This window comes from Octodon degus, unplaced genomic scaffold, assembly GCF_000260255.1.
Source record: "Octodon degus isolate 3935 unplaced genomic scaffold, OctDeg1.0 scaffold00070, whole genome shotgun sequence".
Lineage (NCBI taxonomy): Eukaryota > Metazoa > Chordata > Mammalia > Rodentia > Octodontidae > Octodon > Octodon degus.
The window spans coordinates 5463621-5477352 of NW_004524646.1; the positions used below are offsets into that span (position 1 = coordinate 5463621).

The 13732-nt window shown below is 38.3% G+C and overlaps 1 protein-coding gene and 1 pseudogene across 2 annotated transcripts in view; both read left to right on the forward strand.

Moving 5' to 3' along the window:
- Btbd7 (BTB domain containing 7) overlaps positions 1-13732 on the forward strand; it is a 145252-nt gene that overhangs the window by 51960 nt on the left and 79560 nt on the right. The window lies entirely within an intron of this gene.
- On the forward strand, positions 8234-12217 carry LOC101565384 (annotated as a pseudogene).

Genomic DNA, 13732 nt, shown 5'->3' on the forward strand with positions numbered 1-13732 from the left:
TAGTGGGAGCGTAGACTGGTGCAACCATTATGGAAATCAGTGTGGAGACTCCTTAAATACTAGGACTGGAAATTCCATTCAAGCCTGCTATCCCCCTACTGAGAATTTTCCCAGAGGAACTGAAAGCATCATATCATAGTGATATATGTGTGCCTATGTTTATAGCAGCACAATTTGTAATAGCCAGATCTTGGAAACAACCAAGATGCCCATCATATGTGGAGTGGTTGAAATAGATGTGGTACTTTTGTATGATGGAGTATTACTCAGCTACATAGAATGATAAACTCGAAGCCTTTATATTTAAGTGGATGCCACTTGAAGATATACTTATAAGTGAAATAAACCAGACCCACACATGTAAATATCATACTGTCTCCCTAGTATAAGAACTTAAAAATGGAATTACGTATAGAAAGTTACAATACAATTAAAAGGAAAGTGAGAACTTGAGGATTGGACAGTGAAGAGTGGGCAAGGAGAAAAGCTGAGAAACATCACAGGGGCAAAGCCATGCATTTGTGCGCACGAGATGGGTAGGGCAGTGATCCTGGGGTACATCAGGTTTTTGAGACTAGCTGCTGGCTGGTGAGATTTTCATCCTGACTGACTATATGCTGGTGCCTGTGAGCCAGGCGGCTGCACTGAGGATGACGATGTGTAATAGAGGGGTCATGTTTGGAGTGCCTGCCATCCTGGTCTTCTAAATATGTACTTCTTGTCATGACATACCATTTATTGCCGTAATATCTCTCAAAGTTTTTTTTAAGGGTAATAAATGAAAAAAAGTCACATGAATAAGAAAAAAAAAAGTCACAGGTCTGTCCTGTTACAATTCTGTATATGGTTAGATTTCTAAATTTCTTTGTAAAATTATGTAAATGATTATTTCTACCTTTATGAAATTATTTTTCCTACATATTCTGTAAGGTCTTAAAGTTGAACATACCAGTATTTGATGGAAAATACCTGTTCCGTGATATGCCAAAGGTGTTTGATATTTAGACAGATAGGATGAACCGAACTGCATATATTTCAGGTTAATAATAAGCTTCTCTTCTGGAGGGTTAACAACCTAAGTTAGCAGTTCAAAATTGGAAAAAAGGAAGGGCTGCAAGGTCAGCCAACATTTTGGCCCAAGCCTTTCAAGGTCAGTGAAGACTCGGGACATAGGAGAATCTGTACTGTGACAACGTGTAACTCAGTTGTGCTCCAAATTTTCTGATCAGGAAGATCATGGAGCCACAGAGAAATGTGATTCATGATGTATTAGTGTGCCTGGGGAGAATCACATGGAGAGAAACAACATTCTGTCAGGCTTTCACAGAGAGCGAATTGGTCAAGCAATGGCCGTGACTCATCCTCATGCCTGACACTGACAAAGGATCTACAAAGTGCAGTACAGGGCTACGAGATAAATCCTGAGGGTACTTAACTGACCTTATCAGATACAAAAGTTACATTTCTTGCTATATAGATCTTGCTTTATCTTGGTCTTAACCATCCAACAGAAAAGTGTAAAACCGAGGTATATAAAGTAAAGTCGTAGTAATACAATGAGCTGTAAAAGGCTCAAGTCAATAACTTCTGAGGATAAACCACTAATATTATAGACTGCTAGACAGTGTTGAACTGTTTCGCTGAATTCAAACACCTTAATATTTAGATGCCAGCAGAATATTCACCTCTGACAGGACTAAACAAAAAAAAGGAGATACAAAGGAAAGATCATTTTGTATTTAAATATACAAAATAGGATAGATATACAGCTACTTTTGCTTAATTCAATGAGAAGAAAGAGGTGTACTAACAGTGTTTGGACAGGATATCCTGTCTGCTTCTTGTACTATGGATAGCCACTAAGAAGATAACAATGAACAATGTATTGGTTATTGAAACTGTCCTATTATTCAGCTTTGAAACTTTCTCATTCGTATTTATTTCTCAATAAAATATAAATAAATAAAAGAAAAAAATAGCAATTAAAAAAAAAAAAAGAAAACCTATAGGTTGGGAAAAAAATTTTAGCCAACTGTCCCTCAGACAAAGGATTTCTAGCTAGAACATGCAAAGAATTTTAAAAATTCAGGCTCCCAAAATTCAAAGACCCAATCAAAAAATGGGCATTTGAGATTAATATGCACTTCAGAGATGAAGAAATACAAGTGGAAAATAATGAATACATGAAAGAATGTTCAACATCATTGGTCATTCGATAAATGCAAATTAAAACAACCCTGAGATTTTATCTCGTCCCAGAAAGAATGGCTATTATTAACAAGTCAACCAATTTTAAATGCTGCACAGGCTCTGGGTAAAAAAACTTTTCCACTGTTCGTGGGAATGCATACTGGTACAACAGGTCCTGAGATTTCTCAAAAAGATAGAATTGGAGGTCCCATTCAATCCAGCTATTCCCCTCCTGAGTATTTTTCCAGAAGAACTGAAAACCTCATACCACAGAGATAGAAAACCCATGGTTATAGCAGTGCATTTTTTCATGGATAGATCTTGGAAACAACCCAAACAGCCATCAACTGAGGCATGGATTTAAAAAAAAAAAAAAAAAGATATTTATTTTACACAATGAAGTACTATTAACCTCAAGAAAAAGATAAATCTTTTTTAGCTAAGTAAATGCAACTGGAAACCATACTCATAAGTTCGATAAATCAGACCTCCATATGTGAATATCATATTGTCTCACTAGTGTAAAAACCTGAAAAAGTAAATAAAATCTGAATGGTACTACAGATACTGTGAAAGGGAAAGAATCTGTTCAAAGAAAAGGAACAACTGGGATGAGGAAAAGGACAAAGAGAAGGCAGGTGAAAAGATGTATATATACAGGGTAGCTTGGATAATTGTACTGCTGATTTCTTTTGGTCTATTGAAAGGAGCAGTTAATGCTTACATGTTTTTTCATTTTTAATTTCTTATAACTTTTAAAAACCAGTTTTGCATGTTTCTATCTGGTAAGCTAAACTAATTTAAAGACAACATTATGCAATATAACAATCATTGTTTAATTCCTGATATTTTATTTAGTGAAATTCTATATCATTTCTAATGTTTTGGGGGTTTTTAAAAATATTTTTTGTTCTCTTTTTAAAAAAAGTAAAAGTAGAAATTCCATTTTACCCAGGTTTTCCCCTTCTAGGTGTCTTCCCAAAAAAGTTAAAGACATCGTATCTCAGTGATATGTGCATATCCAAGTTTATAGCATTATAGATCGTAATAAGTAAATCTTGGAAGCAGCCTATATGTTCATGAGTAGACGAATGGATAAAGACAGCGTGGTTTTGATACACAATGGAGTGCTGCTCTGTGATAAAGTAGGATACAGTCAAGTCATTTGTAGGAAAATGGATGCCTCTTGAGACCATACTGTTAAGTGAGATAAATCAGACACAGAAATTTAAATATCACAATTTCCCTTATATGAGCAACCAGAATATAAGTAAAAAGTAAAAGAGAGAAAATAGAAAATGTGAGCAATAAAAAAGTTACTGTAATGAGTCATGGACAGTGTATCTACATGATTTATTATAACTGTCTTGTGTTTGTTGATGTTTTTTTGGGAAGGGCTGTTGCTCTGGCTGTTAATCTGTGTTTATAAAAAACAACTTATTAAGGGCTTACAAATTAATCTGATGCTGGTTTAAAATAAACCAAATAATATGAAAAGGAGTAGAAGCGAAGGGAAAAGAAAGAGGGTTGAGATGTGTATGTCCCAGTTCCCACAATTCACATAATCATTATGTGCTTACAAACCTGTACTAATAAAAATTAAAAAGCTACTTTAAAAAAAAAAAAAAAAACCCTTTCCATATATTTACAGACTAAAAAATTCGCTGAATGTTGCTGCCGAGTGCCATCCAATGGGAAGACAGACTAATTAAAACATTGTGATGTGTTTTCATTCATTTTATTCCCTTATCTGATATTATGTGACTTCTGGGTCTTCCCCAAAGTCAAAATGACCAGGAAAGGCAAAATTTTGAGTCAATTCAGGTTATTAAGGCACATGCAGCAGCACAACTAAAGACACAAAAGAGGACTTCTACAACTTCCTTAGAAAGTGGCAAGCACAGTGGGATAAGTGTATTCTAAGTAAGAGGAAGTATTTTCAGGAGGATTAACAATGTGTCTTTTACTTTAATAATTTCCTAAAAATCTAAATACCTACTTTTTATCATAGCTTATATTTGTGTACATTTTAATACATGTATGTATAGCCATGATTTGTTAGTTGTGTGTTCTAAACAGGCAGTTAGCATCCTTAGTACCCAGATTGTGGCTTCTGAATACAATTTTACACTTCAAGAACTGGCTTCCACCTTGGTTCTTTCAGCCTTCCATTGTAGACTTTTTAGCCTTCTGTTGCAGACCTGTCAGCCTTCTGGTATGGACTGGGCTTGCACTGAACACTACAGTGAACTCTAGACCTTGGACTGAATCTTCTAGTCTCCAATGTACAGACACCTTCTGCACACTTTATCCTCCAACTCTGTGGCTGACTATCCAAAGCCAATCTTGTAATTTCTTATACATTTATGTACGTTGTGTTATATCTGTTTCCCTAGTAAAACTCATTTCTAAAGAGGCAGTGTTTTTTAAAATACTGTGCTTATGTATCTTGAAACATCTCAACAGAATCATATTTCGCTTTATGTACACTGTGACCTGTGGATCTTTTTCTCCAGGGAATCTTTTCTTTCTTTCTTTTTTTTTATTTTTTATTTTTTATATACATTAGGGTCTCACTACGTAGATCAAACTCATAATGATCCTCCTGTTTTTCAGCCTCCCACGTGCTGGGATTACAGGTACATGCCACTACGCCCAGTCTCAATGGGGTGGTGCAGCAGGCCCATGGGGCAAGGCCGGCTCAGCACTCCAGAGATCAAAGCCCAGCCCACTGCACTCTGCCTAAGCAGGCACTTTAGTCCACTGAACTATTTGGCCAGCCTGGGAATTTCTTTTTAAATCACACTGTCTTAAGAGACAGATTATAAACAAGGAATGTGGATCCCCAAAACAGTTTTTCAGCTGAAAAAAATTAAAGAATTATTACAAACACATCTTTCCTTGCTTAGTATGTTTAAAAATAAAAACAAACTAATTTCATTTAACTTTTTAATTTAATGTCTTCTGAGTACCAGGCACTATTATATATGTAGATAAGTTAATGTTGAATAAGTGAAGTTCTGGCTGTCATAGAGTTTACGTTGTAATGTGTGAGACTATAAACAAGCAAACAGTATATAATTGCAAGGGATGAAAAGTATAGTATAGAAAATGAATTTTAAAAGATGGAAAATAATGTAATGGGGTGTTACTTAATATGGGATAATTAATAAGAAAGGCCTCTTTAAGGGATTGGCATTATGACAAAGACAAATGGCATAAACCACATGAAAAGTATTCTAGGCAAAGGGGATGGTGGAAACAGAAAATGCTTATTAATATGACAGCTCGAAAATTAAATAACAGCTTGTCTGAAACCAGCTCCTATATAAGGAAATGGGTTGGCTTAATTAAGATAGCTCATTAGAAAGAAAAGTACTAGAAAACTAAAGATAAAAAAATTAGGGGTAATTTACTCTTATAATCCTTTAAAGATTTTAGAAAATACCATTTTTATTTGTGGAGTGGAAAATGCTGGCAAAATATTACTGCTGACAAAGCCATTCCAATGATTACCACACAGAAGACATAACTTCCTCCTCTGAGATGTTATTTTCTTGGCATGTGGACATGTTTGGTAAACCTGAAAACATTATTTCTGTTCAGAGATGGCAGCACTGAGACAACTGATAAAAGACAAAGATGGTGTCAAAAAATGCTCTAAAAATCTTAAAGACTGGAGATACAGCTTAGTGGTAGAGCATTTGCCTAGCAGATACAATGCCCTGGGTTTGATCTGCAGCATTATAAATAAGTAAATGTCAAAAGAACTTACTGATACTACATAAAAGTACAGATACTACTGGAAAACTATATAGCTATCAGGAGAGCTTGGATCTTCTGTTTTGTTGGTTCTGTGCAGCAATGCAAAATAGACCAGAAATGGCTTTAATTCTCAAGAAGTGAATGTCATCACTTCTTAGCCTCTTCATTTATTTTTTTCCAAGCTTTGATAGAACATTTATAAATAACATCCTCAATAAGAAGTAAATAATTATCATCTTAAGAGAATGCTATAATTTAAGGAGTTTGCCCATGGAAGTGAAACATTAGTACTAAGGAATTCTAGTGTAGACTTTTCTGTTTGCTTTGTTTCTTTCTTGGTTTCTTTTTCGGGAATATCCAACCCATTACACTAATAACACCAGTTCACCCAGATTGTTTCTCGGCTCAAAGGATTGATAACCAGCCAATATCTTATGTAAGATAGAGCCCTCCATCATCTTTTCTTCTTTTGTCTCAACTACTCCCTTCACTAATATGTGAGTAGTCACTGTGTGTTATATAAGGACTTCATATCTATTCTCTTAGTGTTTTTAATTATTATTTTTAATGTATTTAGTACAGGGTCTACAGGGGTCTCACTATGTAGATCAGACTCATAGTGATCCTCCTGTTTTCAGCCTCCCAAGCATTGGGATTACAGATGCATGCCACCACGCCCATTTCTTAATTAGTGTCTCAGTATGCCCCGTAGGCAGGGCTAGCACAGCATGCTGGGGATCAAACCCCAGTCCCTGCGTCTGCCTAAGCAGGTGCTTTAATCTGCTAAGCTGTCTAGCCAGCCCTTGTATTCATTTTTTGGCCAGGATTCAATCCTTGTTTATAGCTAAATAATACATCAATGTGTAATATGTACCATATTTTCTTTTTCTTTTTTCATTAAACTTTAAGAGGTCTCAAAATTCTGTGACAGATTTTTGGTCAAATTCTTTCCATTAAAAAGTATTGATTTTAAAAATGAATAACTTAAAACTGCCACACCAAAAAGGAAAAAAAAAAAAAAAGATCCACAAAACATTCTCCTTGCCTTCTGAAGGGCTTATGATGCATTGTTATCATTAACCAGTCTTTCACTATTAAACTTAAATGGCCAATTGGGTGAAACAGTTCTGAGACTGGTCTTCCTCCACTGATCAAGACTAGGGTGGCAGGTATCAAGGATAATATTCATTTGCCTTCTGAGCTTTCTGAGCAGACTTAGTGACCTTGCCAGCTCCAGCAGCCTTGTTGTCCATAGCTTTAATGACACCCACAGAAACTGTCTCATCACAAATGACCCACTCATTGCTGTTTATCAATAAAACTTTGAAAAAAAATTAATTAATTAATTAATTAAAAAAAAATGACCCAGAAGTGAGTAGTCAGAGAAGCTCTTGACACATGTGGGCTTTCCTGGAACCATGTCAACAATGGCAGCATCGCTAGATTTCAAAAACTTGGGCCCATCTGCTAGCTTCTTACCAGACTGGCGATCAATCTTTTCTTTCAGCTCAGCAAACTTGCAAGCAATGTGAGCTATGTGACAATCTAGGACAGGGGCATAGTCAGCACTGATCTGGCTGGGATAGTTCAGGATAATCATCTGAGCAGTGAAATCAGCTGCTTCCATTGGTGGGTCGTTTTTGCTGTCACTGGCAACATTGCCACTCCGGACATCTTTGACAGACACATTCTTGACATTGAAGCCCACATTGTCCCCAGGAAGAGCTTCACTCAAAGCTTCATGGTGCATTTCAACAGACTTGACTTCAGTTGTGACATTGACTGGAGCAAAGGTGACCACCATGCTGGGTCTGAGAACACCAGTCTCCACTCAGCCCACAGGGACATTGCCAATACCACCAATTTTGTAGACATCCTGGAGGAGCAGCCGCAACGTCTTGTCAGTTGGGTGAGTGGGTGGAAGAATACAATCCAAAGCTTCAAGCAGTGTGGTTCCACTGGCATTGCCATCTTTACAAGTGACCTTCCATCCCTTGGATCAAGGAATGTTAGCACTTGGCTCCACCACGTTGTCACCGTTCCAACCAGAAATTGGCACAAAAGCTATGGTGTCAGGGTTGTAACTGATTTTCTTAATCTAGGTGCTGACTTCCTTAACAATTCCTCATATCTCTTCTGGCTGTAGGGTGGCTCCGTGGAATCCATTTTGTTAACACCAACAATTAGTTGTTTCGGTGCGCCTTGGCATTGTATCAGTTCAGGTCACTGTGCCGCACTGCTGACCTGTGCTCTTTCTTAGTTTTGCGTGACCTCCCAGCTCCAACAACAGAATGGTTCAACAACTGTCAGAAAATATCAATTTTCCTGCTGAAGAAGAAAAGATATTGCAGTTCTGGTGTGAATTTAATTGTTTTCAGGAATGCTTAAAACTGTCAAAACAGGCCAAAATTTACCTTCTACAATGGTCCTCCTTTTGCATCTGTCCTGCCTCACTATGGACATATACTTGCAGGGACGATTAAAGATATAGTTACAAGATACGCTCACCAGAGTGGGTTTCATGTTGATAGAAGATTTGGATGGGATTGTCATAGTTTGCCTGTGGAATATGAAATTGATAAGACATTGGGAATCAGAGAGCCAGACGACATGGCCAAAATGGGGATTGCAGAGTATAGCAATCAGTGTTGTGCAATTATAATGAGATGCTCTTCTGAATGGAAATGTATTGTCAGCAGACTTGGCCAATAGATTGATTTTAACAACGACTACAAAACTCTGTAAACACAATTCATGGAATCTGTCTGGTGGGTGTTCAAACAACTATATGATAAAGGCCTTGTTTACCAAGGTGTGAAAGTCATACCGTACTCCACTGTGTAACACTCCACTTTCCAACCTTGAGGCACATCAGAATTACAAGGATGTTCAAGATCCTTCAGTATTTGTAGCTTTCCCTTTGGAAGAAGATGAAAATATATCTTTGGTTGCTTGGACAACCAGTTCCTGGACTCTACCTAGTAACCTTGCTGTCTGTGTTAATCCAGATATGAAATATGTAAAGATTAAAGATTTTGCCAGAGGAAAATTGTTCATTTTAATGGAAGCCACGTTATCAGCCCTCTATAAGTTGGAGAGTGACTATGAGATCCTTGAAAGATTTCCTGGTGTCTATCTCAAAGGCAAGAAATACAAGCCCTTGTTCGACTATTTTCTGAAGTATAAAGAAAATGGCGCTTTTACTGTGCTGGTCACCAACTATGTGAAAAAAAGAAGGCATAGGGTCGTGCACCAGGTTTCTTCAGAGCTGATGACTTCCACGTCTGTATGGACTTCAACATTATTCAGAAAGACTCATCCCCTATTTGCCCTGTAGATGCTTCAGGCTGTTTCATAACAGAAGTGACACATTTTACAGGACAATATGTGAAGGATGCTGACAAACATATCATCAGGACCTTGAAGGAACAGGGCCAACTTGTTGCCACCAGCCCCTTCACTCTCACAGCTATCCTTTCTGCTGGAGGTCAGACACGCCCCTCATTTACAAAGCAGTACCCAGATGGTCTGTTCAGGTGGAGCACATGGACCATTTACTCAGGAACAGTGACCTGTGCTACTGGGTGCCAGAGTTTGTGCGAGAAAGGCAGTTTGGAAACTGGCTGAGAGATGCACGTGACTGGGCTATCTCCAGAAACAGATACTGGGGCACTCCAATCCTGCTGTGGGTCAGTGATGACTTTGAGGAGATAGTTTGTGTTGGCTCAGTGGCAGAACTTGAAGAACTATCAGGAGCAAAGATCTCCACAGAGAGAATATTGACCACCTGACCATTCCATCACGCCATGGAAGGAGCCCATTGTGACGCATCTCTGAGGTGTGTGTTTGCTGATTTGAGAGTGGTAGCATGCCTTACACCCAGGTTCACTATCCATTTGAAAACAAGAGGGAGTTTGAGGATGCGTTTCCTGCAGACTTCATTGGTGCAGGCATTGACCAAACCAGAGAATGGTTTTATACCCTGATGGTACTGGCCACAGCTCTCTTTGGACAGCTACCTTTCAAGAACGTGATTGTTAATGGGCTCATCCTGGCAAGTGATGGCCAAAAAATGAGCAAACAAAAGCATTATCCAGATCAGTCTCAGTCATCCAAAAGTATGATGCTGAGGCTGTCAAGTTATATCTGATCAATTCTCCTGTGGTAAGAGCAGAAAACCTCCGCTTTAAGGAGGAGGGTGTGGGGGATGTCCTTAAGGATGTGTTGTTTCCATGGTACAGTGCATACCGGTTCTTCACACAAACATCCCAAGACTCGAGAAGGAGGAGGAATTAGAATTCCTCTACAATGAGAATATAGTCAGAGAAAGACCCAGTATCACAGATCAGTGGATCCTCTCCTTCATGCAGTCCCTCCTGGGTTTCTTTGAGACTGAAATGGCAGCTTATAGGCTTTATACTGTGGTGCCTCGCCTGGTCGAGTTTGTAGATGTTCTGACCAATTGGTATGTCAGAATGAATCATCAAAGACTAAAGGGTGAAAATGGGAAGGATTGTGTTTTGGCCCTGGAGACCTTGTTTAGTGTCCTGCTTTCTCTGTGCAGACTGATGGCCCCTTATACACCATTTTTCTCACTGAATTGATGTACCAGAATTTAAAAACGCTGTTTGATCCGGCTTCTGTCCAGAACAAGGATACACTCAGCATCCAGTACCTCATGCTGCCTTATGTTTGAGAGGACTTAATTAACAAAATCAAGAATGCAGTGTCTAGGATGCAACTGTCATTGAACTTGGACGAGTGATCCGAGACTGAAAAACTATTCCCATAAAGTATGCTTTGAAAGAAATCATGGTTATCCATCAAGATCCTGAAGCTCTGAATGATATCAGGTCCTTGGAGAAATACATCCTTGAGGAATTGAATGTTCGTAAAGTTACACTATCTATGGATAAAAAACAAGTACGGCATACAGCTAAGGGCAGAGCCAGATCACATGGTCATGGGAAAGCGCCTGAAAGGAGCCTTTAAAGCAGTGATGATGGCCATTAAGCAGCTGGACAGTGAGGAAATGGAGCAGTTCCAGGAGAGTGGAAGGATGTGAGCTACATGAGGAAGACAGCCGCCTCATGTATACCTTCAACCAGGTCACTGGTGGGACTGCAGTTTGAAGCACATTCGGATGCTCAGGCCTTGATTCTTTTACATGTCATTCCTGACCAGTCAATGTTGGGTGAAGGAATGGCTCGGAAAGTTATCAGTCACATCCAGAAACTTCACAAGAAGTACAATCTGGTTCCCACTGATGAAATAACAGTGTATTATAATGCAAAGTCCGAAGAGAGGTATCTGAATAATACTATTGAAAGCCACACAGAGTTCATATGTGCCACCGTAAAGCTCCCTTGAAACCATATCCAGTTTCTGCATCAGAAGATACCCTTATTGAAGAGAAAACACAGTTAAAGGGGTCTGACCTGAAAATCACATTCACCAGATGGTTTTCCAGTCCTGGTCCAGCTTGTGCATGTGTCAATCTTAACATCTGTGCAAATGGCAGGGAACAAGGTGGAGTATTGCTTCTGGAAAATCCAAAAGGTGATAACCAGTTGGACCTTCTGAAACTAAAGAGTGTTGTTGCAAGCATTTTTGGTGTTAAAAATACAGAACTGGCTGTCTTTCATGGTGAAACAAATATAAAACCAAACAGATTTGCTGAATCTCAGTGGAAGGACACTCTGTGTGACTACAGGACCAGCCCTCTCTCCAGCCAAGAGTCCCAGTCCTCTCCTCTGTCAGTACATAAACCTGCAGCTCCTCAACACAGAGCCTGAAGAGTGTTTAGTGGGCACAGTGGGCACTCTCCTGCTGGAAAACCCTCTGTAGCAGAATGAACTCACCCACAGGGTCTTTTATATGAAGCAGCGAAGGTGTTTGGTCTTAGTGGCAGGAAGCTGAAGCTGTTTCTAAATGAGACTCAAACCCAAGAAATTACAGAAGACATCCCCGTGAAGACTTTGAACATGAAGATTGTGTATGTGTCTGTATTGCCAATGACTGCAAAATGCTGGTACACATTTTTCTGTGTGGCTCAGTCACCATTTCCCTTAGTCCTTTTTCCTCTACGTTCATATCCATGGACATGAAGATGTGTCCTTCAGTCTCATATGCTGCTTTGGCCCAAAGTTCAAATAGGATTGATGAAGTGACTTGAGGCCTCATGTAATATTCACACTTAACCTTAAATACTATGCAGTTATGTTGGGGGAATTTATTACCTCAGCACCACGTAAGTACAGCAAGCAGAACTCAAAAGGCATAAGAAAATATTGATCTATAGTTTTTATGACTGATTTGAGACCCTTAAAAAAGTAGACATATATTTCTGCTACCTGGATTTTCGTAGGTAATTTGATGGAATATTTTATGTTTCAGTAAATCAAACATGTAAACAAAAAAACCCAAAAAACAATTAGTTGTTTCACACCCAGTGGTTAATCCAGAAGGGCATGCTCACGGGTCTTCCTGTTCTTGGCAATACCAGCTCCGAATTCACGAACACCAGCAGCAACAATCAGATCAGCACAGTCAGCCTGAGACGTACCTATAATCATGCTTTTCATGAAGTCTCTGTGTCCAGGGGCATCAGTGATGGTCAATAGTACTTGCTGGTCTTAGATTTCCACAGGGAGATGTCAATGGTGATACCACGCTCATGCTCAGCTTTCAGCTTGTCCAAGACCCAGGCCTACTTGAAGGAACTTCCCCATCTCAGCAGCCTCCTTCTCAAATTTTTCAATGGTTCTTTTGTTGATGCCATCGCATTTGTAGATCAGCTGGCCAGTGGTGGACTTGCCCAAGTCCACGTGTCCAATGACGATGACAATATTAATGTGAGTCTTTTCCTTAGCCATGTTGGCTTTGATTTAGTGGTTTTCACTACACCTGTGCTCTCACAGCAAACCCTTTGCGGAAAAGACCCCATATTTTCTGTAATAACAGATTTCTGATGAGCAGAAGATCATGAGAGTGAAATGATAATTATTGAATTATTTCATAAAGCTTACAATTCTTTTTCACTGCATGGGTTTTCAGTGATTGAACCCCTGGCTCCTGCGCCTGCTTGCTGGCACTTTAATCTGCTGAGCTATTTGGCCAGCCCTAACATTTTTCTAAATAACAGAAATTGGTTAAAGCATGCTGCACTCTGTTACAATTTATAAAGCAATATTTCATTTGATTTTGCAATATTTATCTTTTTAACTATTGATAAGATTAAATACTCTGAGTAGAAAAACCTGCCTAATTTTTTTCCCCAAATCTTATGCTTAAAGATAACTACTGTAATAATATTTTTTACCTGGAAAATAGATTTCCTTTTTGAACCTTAGCCATAAAGCTTGTTTTTTTGTTTGTTTTTTATTTTTTTTTAATTTATTTTTTTTGACATCAGTTATTTTTATTTTAAAGAAAAAAAATAAAATCAATGGTACAAAATCTCAAAACAAGATTTTAGGAGAGTAACAATGGTTAGTACATTGTGTATTGTTACTGCCAAAGTAGTTTCTCATATAAGATATAGGCAAGAAATGATAAATAAACAACATAGGTACAAACCTCTTTTTTTTAAGTCAACAGAAAATGGAAATATACTTTTTAAAGTTTCTAATACTAGGGAAGATATCATACAATGTCTTTTAAATAAATTCTAAGTCAAAGATATAGTATAAATCTTAGAACAAAAATTAAGATTAAGCAATATTCAGAAAATTAAATGTTTCCAAATAATTGAACTCAGAAAAAGTTTTCATGATAG